Genomic DNA, 14128 nt, shown 5'->3' with positions numbered 1-14128 from the left:
TTTTTGCCTTATTGCTCTCACTAGGACTTCCAGTACAATGTTGAATAAGAATAGTGATAAAGGGCATCCTTGTTTGGTTCCCATTCTCAAGGAGAGTGATTCCAGAGTCTCTCCTTTGAAGATAATGTTGGCTGTTGGTTTCTATAAATTTTCTCTATTATGTGGAGTAATTCCCCTTCTATTCTTATTTTGCTGAGAGTTTTTATCAGGAATGGGTGTTGGATTTTATCAAATGCCTTTTCTGCATCAATTGATATGACCATGTGTCATGGATTGAATTATGTCCCCCCAAAAATGTATCAATTTGGCTGGGCCATGCTTCCCGGTATTGTGTGATTTTCCCATGTGTAGTAAATCCTGCCTCTATGATGTTAATGATGGAGGATGGGTGGCAGTTGTGTTAGTGAGGCGGGACTCAATTTACAAGACTGGATTGTGTCCTGAGGCAATCTCTTGAGATATAAAAGACAGAAGTGAGCAGTGAGACAGGGGGACCTCATACCATCAAGAAAGCTGTGCTGGGAGCAGAGCGCGTCCTTTGGACCAAGGTCCCTGCGCAGAGAAGCTCCTAGTCCAGGGGAACACCGAAGAGAAGAAGGCCAACAGAGAGAAAAAGCCTTCCCCTGGAGCTGACACCCTGAATTTGGACTTTAGCCTACTTTGACTGTGAGGAAATAAACTTCTCTTCGTTAAAACCATCCATTTGTGGTATTTCTGTTATAGCAGCACTAGATAACTAAGACACCATGTGATTCTTTTCCTTTGTTTTATTTATGTGGTGAATTATGTTTATTGATTTTCTAATGTTGAACCATCCTTGCATGCCTAGTATGAATCCCACTTAGTTGTGATGTATTATTATTATTATTTTGCTATGCTGTTGAATTCTATTGGCTAAGATTTTGTTGAGAATTTTTGCATTTATATTCATGAGGTATATTGGTCTGTTGTTTTCTTTTTTAGTGATGTCTTTGCCTGACTTTGGTATCAGGGTTATGCTGACTTCATAGAAAGAATTTGGGAGTATTCCTTCCTTTTCTATGTTCTGGAATAGTTTGAGTAAAATTGGTATCACTCTTCTCTGAATGTTTGGTAGAATTCTCCAGTGAAGCCAACAGGACCAGGGCTCTTTTTTTGTTGGGAGTTTTTATATGACTCCTTTGATTTCTTCTGTTGTTATGGGTCTGTTCAAATTTTCTATCTCAGTTTGTGTTAGTTTACGTAGGTAGTGTGTTTCTAGAAATTTGTCCATTTCCTCTAGGTTCTCAAATTTATTGGAGTACAGTTTTTCATAGTACTCTGTTATGATCCTTTTGATTTCAGTTGGTTCTGTTGTAATGTCACCCATCTCATTTCTTATTTGGGTTATTTACATCTTCTCCTCGTTTACTTTTGTCAATTTGGCCAATGGTTTTAATTTTTTTGAAGAACCAGCTTTGAGTCTTGTTGATTCTTTCTATTGTTTTTTCTGTTCTCTGTTTCATTTATTTCTGCTCTCATCTTTATTATTTCATTTCTTCTGGTGACTGTGAGCTTCTTTTGCTGCTCTCTTTCTAATTTTTTGAGTTGTATGGTTAATGCTTTGATTTTTGCCCTTTCTTCTTTTTTGATATGTGTATTTATTGCTATAAATTGACCTCTGAGAACTGCTTTTGCTGTGTCCCAAAGGTTTTGGTATGTTGTGTTTTCATTCTTGTTTGATTCTAGGAATTTTTTTTATTCCATCTTTGATTTCTTCTACTACCTAGTAGTTTTAAGCAAGGTGTTATTTATGGATTGAATTGTATCCTCCCAAAATGTGTATCAACTTGGCTAAGCTATGATTCCTCATATTGTGTGATTGTCCACCATTTTGTCACCTAATATGATTTTCATGTGTATTGTAAATCCTACCTCTATGATGTTAATGAGGCAGGACACAATCTACAAGATAAAGTTGTGTCTTAAGTCAATCTCTTTTGAGATATAAAAGAGAAGCAAGCAGAGAGACATGGGCATCTTGTACCACCAAGAAAGCAGAGCCTGGAGCATGCATCCTTTGGACCCAGGGTCCCTGCACTGAAAAGCTCCTAGACCAGGGGAAAATTGATGACAAGGACCTTCCTCCAGAGCTGACAGAGACAGAAAGCCTTCCCCTGGAGCTGGCACCCTGAATTCAAACTTCTAGCCTCCTAGACTGTGAGAGAATAAATTTATCTTTGTTAAAGCCATCACTTGTGGTATTTCTGTTATAGCAGCACTAGATAACTAAGACAGTTTCCATGTATTAGTTTTATTCCCTTGCTATTCCTGTTTTTGATTTCTACTTTTATAGCTTTGTGATTAGAGAAGATGGTTTGTATTATTTTGATGTTTTTTAATTTGTTGAGGCTTTCTTTGTGGCCTAAAATATGATCTATTCTAAAGAATGATCCATGAGCATTGGAAAAGAATGTGTACTTTGCTGCTGTTGGGTGAAGTGTTCTGTATATGTCTATGAGGTCAAGCTGATTGATTGTGGCATTTAGATCTTCTGTGCCTTTGCTGAGCTCCTTTCTAGTTGTTCTGTCCTTCATCAAGAGTGGTGTGTTAAAGTCCCCTAGTATTATTGTGGAAGTGTCTATTTCTCTTTTCGGTGCTGTTAGAGTTTGTTTTATGTATTTTGGAGCTTTGTTGTTGGGTGCGTATATATTTATTATGGTTATGTCCTCCTGGTGAATTGATCCTTTAATCATTATATAATGGTCTTCCTTGTCTTTTATAATGAATTTTGCCTTAAAATCTATTTTATCAGAGATTAATATTGCCACTCCTGCTCTTTTTAATTATTGTTTGCTTGATATATCTTTTTCCATCCTTTAAGTTTTCGTTTATTTATATCTTTGTGTCTAAGGTGTGTCTCTTTCAGACAGCATATTGACGGATTGTGTTTTTTGAATCCATTCTACCACTCTCCATCTCTTTACTGTTGCATTTAGGCCATTTACATTCAGTGTGATTATCAATGAGTTTATTGCTCATTCTGTTATGCTTTTTTTTGTGAGTGATGTTAATGGTTTCTTCATTCCACTTAATTTTCCATGTGAGTTTTTTTTTTTTAATTGTGGCTTGTCTTTTCATTTCCTTTGTTGTTTTTGGTTTTGTGTGTACTGAGTTTTTATGATTTTCTTCTTTTATATTTTGATGAGTAGGTTTGTTAACTTTCTTTGTGGCTGCCCTGAATTTTACCTTTATCTTCCTAAGTTTAAAGGAGGCATTTATTTCTTGATATCATCTTGACTTCCTCTCCATATAAAAGTTCTAAACCTATACACTTTATTCCCCCTTTATGTTTGGAAGTGGTCATCAGTTACAGATTGACATCTCTGGTTTTCTATCTTTTAGCTTATTTTATTTTTGAGAGTTCTTTATCTGGGTTGATATTTGTCTGATGTTGTCATGTGCTTTAATCTCAGGTTGTCATCTGATGTTAGTTTTCTGTGTGAAGGACTCCCTGTAAATTTCTTGTGAAATTGGTCTGGTCTTTACAAATTCCCTTAAATTCTGTTTATCTGAAAATGTCCTAATCTCACTATTATATTTGAGGGATAATTTTGTTGGATATATAATTCTTGGTTGGCAGTTTTTTTTTTTTTTCTTTCAAGGTTTTATATATGTCATCCCATTGCCTTCTAGCCTGTGCAGTTTCTGCTGAGTAATCGGAGTTTAGATGCGCCCTTTGTAGGTGATCTTTAATTTTTCCTGAGCTGCTTTTAGGATTCTTTCTTGGTCTTTGATCTTGGAAAGTTTTTGATTCTGATATGTCTCAGAGTTCTTCTTTGTGATCTATCCTGTATAGGGTTTGTTATGCTTCTTGTATGGTTATCTTCTCATCTTTCATGATATTAGGGAAGTCTTCTGTCAGCAAATCTTCAACAGTTCTCTCTGTGCTTTCTGTTGACTCCTCCCCTTCTAGGATTCCAATCACGTGTGAGTTATTCATGTTGTTAGTGTCCTTCATAACTCTTAGGCTTTCTTGATTTTTCTTCATTCTTTCTTTTTTTCAGTTGTTCCTCAAACAAATTAGTGTCAAGGAATTTGTCTTCCATTCTGCTGATCCTGTCTTCCATTGTTCCAGTTCTACTCCTATGACTTTCCATTGAGTTGTCAATTTCTGATATTTTATTGTTAAGCTTCTGGATTTCCAGTTGCTGTTTTTGTATGGCTTCCAAGTGTCCATTTACTTAGTCATTTTGTTCTTGTATTGTTTTCCTGAATTCTTCTGGTGTTTGTGCTTTCCTTGTTTTTTTTGTTTTGTTTTTTTTTTTTTTGTTTGTTTGTTTTTCCCTGTGTTTTCCATAGTTTTATCTGCGTTTTCCTTGATTCCTTTGAGGACCCTATACATAAGTTTTTTGAATTCTTAGTCAGGAAGCTCCATTACCTTTTCTTCCTCAGGGAAGATTCCTAGTTCTTGATTTTGATCACTTGCTGGGGCCATCTTGCCCTGCTTCTTTAGGTGGTTTGCTATTGTCTGTTGTCTCTGGGACATTAAGGGTTTATTGTATGTATTTTTTAATTGTATAATTGTTTGCTGGGTCCTTTTTTTTTTTTTATGATTCCTGGCAGGTGTGGCTGGTGTGGTGCTCTGGCCCTGTTGGAGCACCCCATCTCCAGGAAAGTAGAGTGGCAGGTGGGTGTGGGAGCTCAAGTCTCTATTTACAGGTCTTGCAGGGAGACTGAGGGTAGATTGGTCAGGCTTTGGCCTCTGTCTTCAGTTCAGTGGTACAGGAGGAGTGGTGCTTTCCTTGCAGGTAGAGTGGCTGGTATGGGTGGGTGTGGTGGGAAAGTGGGGGCATGGTCATCACCTCTCAGTAGTTGAGGGGAAGAAGTGTGGGTGGTAGAGGGGGGACAGTGGACAGACGTGTGCACAGTTGCTCTACCTCTGCCTCCTCCTGGGTAGAGGTAGGGAGGAAGGAACAGCAGGCAGATGCTTGCTCAGTTATGCCACATCCATCTGTTGATGGCAGGGAGAGGGAAGAAGATGCAGCAGGTGGATGCCCATGCACTCACTCTGCTTCCACTCCATGCTGGGCAGGGGGAGGGAGAAAAGGGCCTCAAGGCAGATGCACATGCAGGCACAGCTCTTCTGCCCCTTGCTGGGTGGGTTAAGGGGTGGAGTCGCTCCTGGCAGGTGTGCGCACAGTGGCCACCTTGTGTCAGGCGAGGGAAGGGAGTAAGGGGCTGCAGGGAGATGGGCACACAGTCACAACTCTGCCCCTCACAGGGCAGGTTAAGGTATGGAGTCACTCCTGGCATATGCGCACACAGCAGTGCCACCTCATGTCATGTGGGGGGAGGGAAGAAAGGGCTGCGGGGCTGATGCATGCACATTTGCAGCTCTTCTACGCTTCACCAGGCAGGTTAAGGGAGGGAGTCACGCCTGGCAGATGTGCACATAATGGTACCGCCTCATGTCAGGCAGGGGATGGGAGGAAGGGGCTGCGGAAGGATGCACACACAGTTGTGGCTCTTCTGCCCCTCACTCGGGGGGTTAAGGGATGGAGTCACACCTGGTGGATGTGTGCACAGTGGCACCACCACCACCTCATGCCAGGTGGGGGGAAGGAGGAGGGAGCAACAGGTGAGCTCTCTTGCTGTCTTGCCACTGTTGCCCTCCACTGAGCCCCTGGGGGGTGGAAGGTGGGGTGCTCATTGGGTGGGCAAGGGGGAGTATTGGAGGGGCTTGAGTGGGGTAGAGGGGAAGGGGATACACTTGTTTTGTAGTCCCCCAGTCAGGTGAGGTGGTCAGGGTATGGGATCCTCTGCCACCTCTGATCAGGAGAATGGGGTGAGGGGGAGTGCATCCCTCTGGCTAAGATATGCAGGTGCTGGGGCACCTTGCATCTGCTGCAGCCAGCAAGCAGGACCTGTCCTCTCTGAAGTATGAGGAGGGGGGGCCACCCTGGGACTGGTTAGGAGGGATACCTCCCACCGACACTCTGCAGGTCCACCGCCTTGTGCATGCCACTCACTCCTGAGGGCAGGGGCCACCACTCCTGAGTATCTCTGTTTCTGGATCCTGGCACCCTCTCTGTCTCTGTTTCTTTCCATGTGTGTCTATAGAGTTTTTCTGTCCCTTTTGGGACAGTCATAAAGTTGCCTTGCTGTTTTCCTCACTCAGGGTCACTGCTGGCTTTGTCCTAAGATAGTTGCATTGGGCCAGGATGGCTGGCTGAGCCCCTCCATTCTGTGTTACTCCTCTTTTGCTGCTTTCACTCACTTTTTCCTTCCAGTCAGTGTTCAGTTCAGTTCTTAGACCTTCTTTTTTGATGTTCAGCATTTCCGGATTGTTCTCTGCTGCTGTTTTGCTTAGTTTTTTGGGTCTTTGGTACAGAGGGACATTATGGTGTGTGTGACTAAGCCAACATCTTGGCTCTGCCGCCCCTGAGAACAGTTTTAAAAATTCAAATCCAGTCATTTCATTCTCCAGATTAAAATCTTTCAATGGCTTTCCATTACCACTCATGTAAGGTTTAGGGTCATTAACATACACTACAAAAGCCTGCATCATCTGGCCCCTGCCCATCCAACCATACCCTGTGCCTCCCTACTCCCACCATACCAGCATCACCTTTATTTCCTTCTATTTGCCATGCTTTTCTGAACCTCAGGTCCTCTGCCCTTACTGTTTGCTCTGCCCTGGGTGTTAGTCGTCTAATTCCTTACCCTTTACATGTTAGCCCAATTGAATGCTCATATTATTCACTTACGTAGCACCCTTCTCCAATCATAGCATTCAACCCGCTTTATTTTGTCCACTCCTTCCTTTAAAATAAGCTTTATTGAGATATAATTCACCCACCATAGAGTTCACCCATTTAAAGTATAGAATTCAATGGTGTTTAGTGTATTCACAGGGTTGTGCAATGGTCTAATTTTAGGACATTTTTCCAACACCAGAAAAAGAAACTCTATGCCTGTTAGAAATCACTCCACCATTTTCATCCCATGCCTATAGCCGTAGGCAGCCACTAATCTTCTTCTTGTCTCTATTCTGAACATTCCATATAAATGGAATTATACAGTATGTGGTCTTTTGTGACTAGCTTCTGTCATGTAGCATGTTTTCAAAGTTCACCCATGTTGTAACATATATCAGAACTTTGTTCCTTTTTATTGATGAATAATATTAATAGTTCATTGTATGGCGAGTCTACATTTTATTCATCTATTTGTCAGCTGATGGACATTTGGGTTGTCTCCACTTTTTGGCTATTGTGAATAATGCTGCAATGAACATTGGTTTACAAATTTTTGTGTGGACATATGTTTTCATTTCACTTGAGTTTATACCTAGTAGTGGAATTGCTGGGCCATGTGGTAACACTATGTGTAACATTTGCCAAACTGTTTTCCAAAGCACCATTTTATATTCTCACTAGCAATAAATGAGGGTTCCAATTTCTTCACATCCTTGTCAACACTTCTTATTGTCTGTCTTTCTGATTATAGTTGTACTAAAAGGTGTGCAAACAATTAAGCTCTCAACTACTAGCTGAAAGCCTGGCTGTTCTAATCCACCCAGCAGAGCCTCAGAAGACAAGACTGGTGACCTTCTTCCAAAAGGTCAGCCTTGAAAACCCTATGTTGTTGCTGTGTGCTGTCAAGTCGATCCAACTCATTGTGACCCTATATGACAAAGTAGGACTGCCCCAAATGGCTTCCTAGGCTGAAATCCTCACAGCAGCAGGTTGCCAGATCTTTTCTCCTGCGGAGCCACTGGTGGGTTCAAACCACTGACCTTTCACCACCAACCTTTCAGTTAGCAGCCGAGCACTTAACCATTGTGCCACCAGGGCTCCTTTGAAAACCTTATGGAGCAGTTCTACTCTGGACACATAGGGTCACCATGAATTGAAATGGACTCAACAGCAGCTAACAATAACAACAGAGGGTGTGAAGTGGTATTTCATTGATTTTGATTTGCATTTCTCTGATAACTAATGTTGCTGGGCACCTACTCATGTGTTTATTAGCAATTTGTATATCTTTTTTGTAGTAATGTCTATTGAAATCCTTTGCCTCTTTTTTAATTGGGTTATTTATCATTTTATTATCGAGTTGTAAATGCTCTTTATATGTTCTAGATTCAAGTCCCATATTAGATCTAAGACTTACAAAATTTTTTCCTTATTCTGTGGGTTGTCTTTTCACTTTCCTGATGGTATCATTTGTAGCACATAAGTTTTTAATTTTGGTGGAGTCCAATCTATCTTTTTTTTTCTTTTGTCGCTTGTGCTTTTGGTGCTGTATTTAAAAATTCCTTGCCTAAACCAATGTTTTGAAGATTTACTTTTATGTTTTCTTCGAAGAGTTTTATAGTTTACCTTTTACATTTAGGTCTTTGATACATTTTGAGTTAATATTTGTGTATGATTTGAGGAAGGGATCCATTTTCATTCTTTTGAATGTGTATATCCAGTTGTCCCAGCACCATTTGTTGAAAGACTATTCTTTCCCCATTTTATTGTCTTGGTTCCTTTGTAGAAAACAATTTACCATAATGTAAGGATTTATTTCTGGATTTTCAATTCTATCCCATTGATCTATCCTTCTACCTATACCACACCGTCCTGATTACTGTAGTTTCACAGTAGGTTTTGAAATCAGAAAATCTGTTTTGAAAACAGAGTCCTCCAACTCTGTTCTTGTTTCAGAATTGCTTTCTCTATTTTTTTTTTAATTGTGATTTTGGTGAAAGTTTACAGAGCAAATTAGTTTCTCATTGAACAGTTAATATATAAATTGTTTTGGGACATTGGTTGCCAACCCTGTGATGTGTCAACACTCTCCTCTTCTCCACCCCAGGTTCCCTGTTTCCATTTGTCCAGTTTTCCTGTCCCTTCCTGCCTTCTTGTCTTGCTTTTGTGCTGGTGTGCCCATTAGTCTTGTATACATTACTAAACTATGAAGTACATCCCTCACATGTGTTATTGTTGGCCCTACAGACTTGTTTAATCTTTGGCTGAAGGGCGAACCTCAGGAGTGACTTCAATACTGAGTTAAAAGGGTGTCCAGGGGCCATACTCTTGGGGTTTCTCTAGTCTCTGTCAGACCAGCAAACCTGGTCTTTTTTTTTTTTTTTTGGTGAGTTTGAATTTTGTTCTACATTTTTTTCGCCCTCTGTCTGGGACCCTCTATTGTGATCCCTGCCAAGCAGTTGGTGGTAGTAACCAGGCACCATCTAGTTGTTCTGGGCTCAGTCTGGTGGAGGTTGTAGTAGTTGTGGTCCATTAGTCCTTTGGACTAATCTTTCCCTGGTGTCTTTCGTTGTCTTGGTCATCTAGTGCTGCTGTAACAGGTATACCACAAGTGGATGGATTTAGAAAAGAGAAGTTTATTCTCTCACAGTCCTGTAGGCTACAAGTCCAAATTCAGGGCATCAGCTCCAGGAGAAGGCTCTCTCTCTCTGTCGGCCCTGGAGGAAGGTCCTTGTGATGCATCTGTCTTTCCTTGGTCTGGGAGCATCTCAGTGCAAGAACCTCAGGTCCAAAGGACGCGCTCTGCTCCTGGCACTGCTTTCTTGGTGGTGTGAGGTTCCCCGGTGTCTCTGCTCGCTTCTGTCTTGTATATCTCAAGAGAGATTGCATTAAGACACTATCTAATCTTGACAGCCTCATCAGTATAAGCTCATCACAGTGATAGAATTTACAACACATAAGGAGATCACATATAATTTCATCATAGTGATAGAGTTTACAACACATAAGGAAATCACATCAGATTACACAATCATACAACACTGGGAATCATGACCCAGCCAAGCTGACAGATATTTTTTGGGGACACAACTGAATCCATGACATTGGTCTTCTTCATTCTCCTTTCCCCCAGCCAGGATGGGACCAGTAGATGTATCTCAGATGGCCACTTGCAGGGTTTTAAGACCCCAGTCACTACTCACCACATGCTTTGACTATTCTGAGTCCCCTACATTTCCATATAAATTTTAGGATCAGCTTGTCAATTTCTTTGAAAAAAAGTAGCTGAGATTTTGATAGAGATTGCATTAAATATGTAAATAAATTTGGGGAAGTATTGCCATCTTAACAATATTAAGTCTTCCAATCCATGATCATGGTATGAATCTACGTTTTACAGATATTCTTTAATTTCTTTCAACAATGTTTTGTAGTTTTGGGTATGCAAGTCTTGCACTTCTTTTGAATTTATTCCTAAGTATTTTATTCTTTTTGATACTATTGTAAATGGAATTGTTTTCCTAATTTCTTTTCAGGTTGTTCACTGCTAGTATATAGAAATATGATTGATTTTTTTGTATATTGTTCTTGTATCCTGCAACCTTGCTGAACTCTTTTATTAGTTCAAATAGTTTTTTAGTGCATTCCTTAAGATTTTCTATATGTAAGATCATGTCATCTATAAATAGAGATAGTTTTATTTCTTTCTTTCCAATATGAATGCTTTTTATTTCTTTTTTTTTTTTTGACTAATTGTCCTGGCTAGAACTTCTAGTACAAGGCTGAATAGAAGTGGAGAGAGCAAACATCCTTGTCTTCTTCCTGATCTTGGGAGATCATATGCAGTCATTCACCATTAAGTATGATGTTGGCTGTGGGCTTTTTGTCGATGCCATTTATCACACTGAGAAAGTTCCCTTCTAATTGTTCTTTACTGAGTCAACACACTTTTAATTACTTGCTTGATGCCTGTATTCCCTGCTATGCTGTAAGCCTAGGTATGTCTTGTTTCTTGCTATCTCCTTAGCACCTAGCAAAATGCCTGACAGAGAAGCTACTCAATAATGATTTACCAAATGAAGGAAAGAAAATGTCCTTTCAGGTTTATGTCTTCCTTTGTTTTGTTCTCATCCCACCTTTTGTAAATATTGTCTTAAAACCCAGTCTTCCCACTACTTCAGCTATTTCTCTACTTTCTTCCCCACTGAGGTTCCTGGGGAGCCAAGAGTTAACATTATCTTGTTATAATCTCCAGTGCGTAATGATCTCTAATCTCTTATAAAGACTATTATCTGACCTTTTTGATATCTGTTTTCCAGATTCAGTGCACATTTCAATTCCATCCAACATTCTCTTACTTTGAAACTACAAAGTCAAAGTTACCTTCTTCCAGTATTCCCATCACTCCTAGACAGTAAACAGACTTTCACTGTTGAACAGCATTCAAACCAGAGGAGAAGTCCATCTCCTTGCTCATCTGGTCCTCTGGGCAATGAAGTAATCACTGGGATAAGTGAAGGGTTTTCAGATGAGAAAAGTGAGCCTCTCCCCAGAGATAAAGTTTCCTGGAGCCCCATCATCAGTGTACTTTGCTTCTGGGTCACTCACAATGAACTATGTATGAGAGAACTCTTACCTGCCCATGAACTCACTGGGCAACCTGGAGCAACTCCCACTGCAAGAATACTTTTCCTCTCTCTTTGTCATATTCCACCCATCTGCTCTCCTCTGACTTAGTGGATTTGCACGTAGGTGTGTGCCTGGCAACCAAACTGAACTCCCTTTCCTCCCCTGCCATCATATCTATTTCTTTTGAACAAAGTATGTGACTTTATTGCTGCATCCCAGGCTATGTTTGCATTAACATATGTTAAAATATTAAGTTCAAAGTCCCTGGGTGGCACAAATGGTTTGCACTCAGCTGGTAAGCAAAAGGTTGGCAGTTCAAGCCCACCCAGAAGCACTGTGGGAGAAACAGGCCTGGTGATCTGCTTCCATAAAGATTACAGCCAAGAAAACCCCATGGAGCAGTTCTACTCTGTAACACATGGGGTCTCCTAAGTTACAAATCAACAACAACAACAAAATCAACAAAAAATATCAAGTTCACACTTTAAAAAATGCTAACACTCAGGACATTGGTATGTGGTCCTAGGACTTTTGAAGCTATGTTGATTTAATTTGTTTCAGAGTCTAGAGGTTTAATACACTGCAAATTATACCCTGCTAAGAGTTGGTCTAGCGAATATCGTCTACATTCATGTTGATCTCGTGTCAATATGGCAGTAAATTGGCTTATTCTAACAAAACTAGTATTTATAACAATTTCCCACTGCATAGAAATGAATAGACTTGAGGAAAAGGGCACCTTCTCCTCATCTGCATGAAGGTGAATGTAGGCAGCTGTGGCCCTGATCCTGCTGATTTACTAATGATGGTTTTCAGCAGTGTGTCTGTTCTATCCCAATGAGTCCCTCTCTCTTATCCTTCAGACCAAATAAATTCTTTTTGAGATACCTAACTAGAGTTTGGAGCCCTGGTGGTGCAGTGGTTAAGTGCCTGGCTGCTAACTGACAGGCTGGAGGTTCAAACTTACCCGTGGCTCTGATGGAGAAAGATGCAGCAGTCTGCTTTCATAAAGATTACAGCCTTGGAAACTCTATGGGGCAGTTCTACTCTGTCCTATAGGGTCACTATGAGTTGGAATCGACTCAATGGCAACAGGTTTAACTAGAGTTTAGGTTGAAGATTGACAACACGGAGTCGACGAGACTGTCAGAAGTTTGAATCAAACTCTTCTGTGCAGATTGGGTTGAGAGTTGGGCGTCTGGATTTGTCTATGGCAATGTGAAAACTCCCTACCCCCACTGGAAAACACATACCTGGTGGTTACCAGGCACCTTAGGAGGCCAGGGTGTCCAGCCTTCCAGAGCTGATTTTTACAGAGAAATCTATAAAACTGAAGAAATGGCATGTACACACCAAGTTCTTAAACCAAGAAGGAGGAAGACTTGGAATCCAGGAAACAGGAGATCCAACACTAGAGGCAAGGAAGTCCAAAGACCAGAGCTGTGCAGCAGAACAGAAGAGTAAGCAGTCCAGAGTCAAGCAAGAGGGGGGCCCTTTGGGAAGAAACGGAACTAGTAGTTTATCTGATTATTTATCATGTGAAAAATAGTGTTCAGAGGAGTTTTGAAATTCTGCTGGAGAGCTTCAGAACAATCAGAATAATGACATAAACTAAACAGATTTAAAAAAATGAGACAACTATTAACTCCTGGAAAAACAAAGAGTTGTAGAAGAAATGTTATCCTACAGTATTTAATTCAGCAGTGAATGTAATTGTAATAAAAAATTAAATATTGATTTTAAAAAATAAGTTAGAAGAATGGAGAGAAACAGGACAGAGGCATGAAAGTGGGTTAGGAGTACCCCAACCCCATCTTCCATCATATAAAGTCAATAGGCATTTAAAACTGACAAATCAGGAAGCATCCATGAAACAATATTACTTAGAAATATGGAGGTAAACACTGGAGGAAAGAGTTTTAGAAGAGGAAGATAGGGGTGGGACAGGGGACTGTTGTTTTTCCTTATATGCTTTGTAGTACTATTCGGGTTTTAGATTCTGTATATTGGACACATTTTTTATTAAAAATAAATGAACAAACTAGCAAATAGTCTGAGAGCCAAGAGTTCTGAAATCAAGAGAGGAAGAGGGAGACAGAGAAGAAGAGTTGAGGCTTCGTCTTTACCACGTGGCAAGGCGGTGAGCTGATTATAATTACAGAAAAAAAAAGCCTATGCAAGAATGTCACTTTACTCCAAGTTACAGGCCCTGGGGAACTGCCATTCTTTTGCAGAAGTGCATAGCCAGCTGACTAGAGTCAGCTGGGATAGAGGACAGAGCTGTTGTTTTTACAACCTCCCTGGGCTCAGACCTTCCCAACCTGCCCAGTGAATGGGAGGAACATCTGACTCCCCAACTTTCCCTCTACTTTGCTGAAGGCACTTGTGTGCTAAAATGGACTGTGGTTTGGACCCAAGCTTCAGGTAGAGCAGAGCAAGTGGGTAGGGTACCACCCTCTGAGGAATTTTGAAGAGCGAGGTGGGGCCTTTCCCATCCATTAGATTCCCTGAGGTGGGGCCGTGAGGTGTGGTGGAGACAGCAGGGCTGTCAGCAGGTGGTGCATGTGCTCCCTCTATCAGATGGCCCCCAGCAGCGTCTGTAGGAATGGGGTCAGGCCTCTGTTGTCACTCAAAGGAAGGATAAGTTTCTTTACTTCCCCTGTGCTTTCTGCTTTTGAGAGTCTGTGTGTTTTTCTAGGACAGGCTCCCATTGACCACTCAAGAATGTGGCTGTCATGCCAAGGGGCTGTCCTGCCCCCACTGTGGTTGTGGTACATCTA

The 14128-nt window shown here is 40.9% G+C and overlaps 1 protein-coding gene across 1 annotated transcript in view; it reads left to right on the top strand.

Annotated features, from left to right (window-relative positions):
- Positions 1–14128, top strand: part of CAPN13 (calpain 13) — a 139137-nt gene that overhangs the window by 103341 nt on the left and 21668 nt on the right. The window lies entirely within an intron of this gene.

Source organism: Trichechus manatus, unplaced genomic scaffold, assembly GCF_000243295.1.
Source record: "Trichechus manatus latirostris isolate Lorelei unplaced genomic scaffold, TriManLat1.0 scaffold00052, whole genome shotgun sequence".
Taxonomy (NCBI): domain Eukaryota; kingdom Metazoa; phylum Chordata; class Mammalia; order Sirenia; family Trichechidae; genus Trichechus; species Trichechus manatus.
This window is presented reverse-complemented; position numbering and strand designations above follow the sequence as displayed.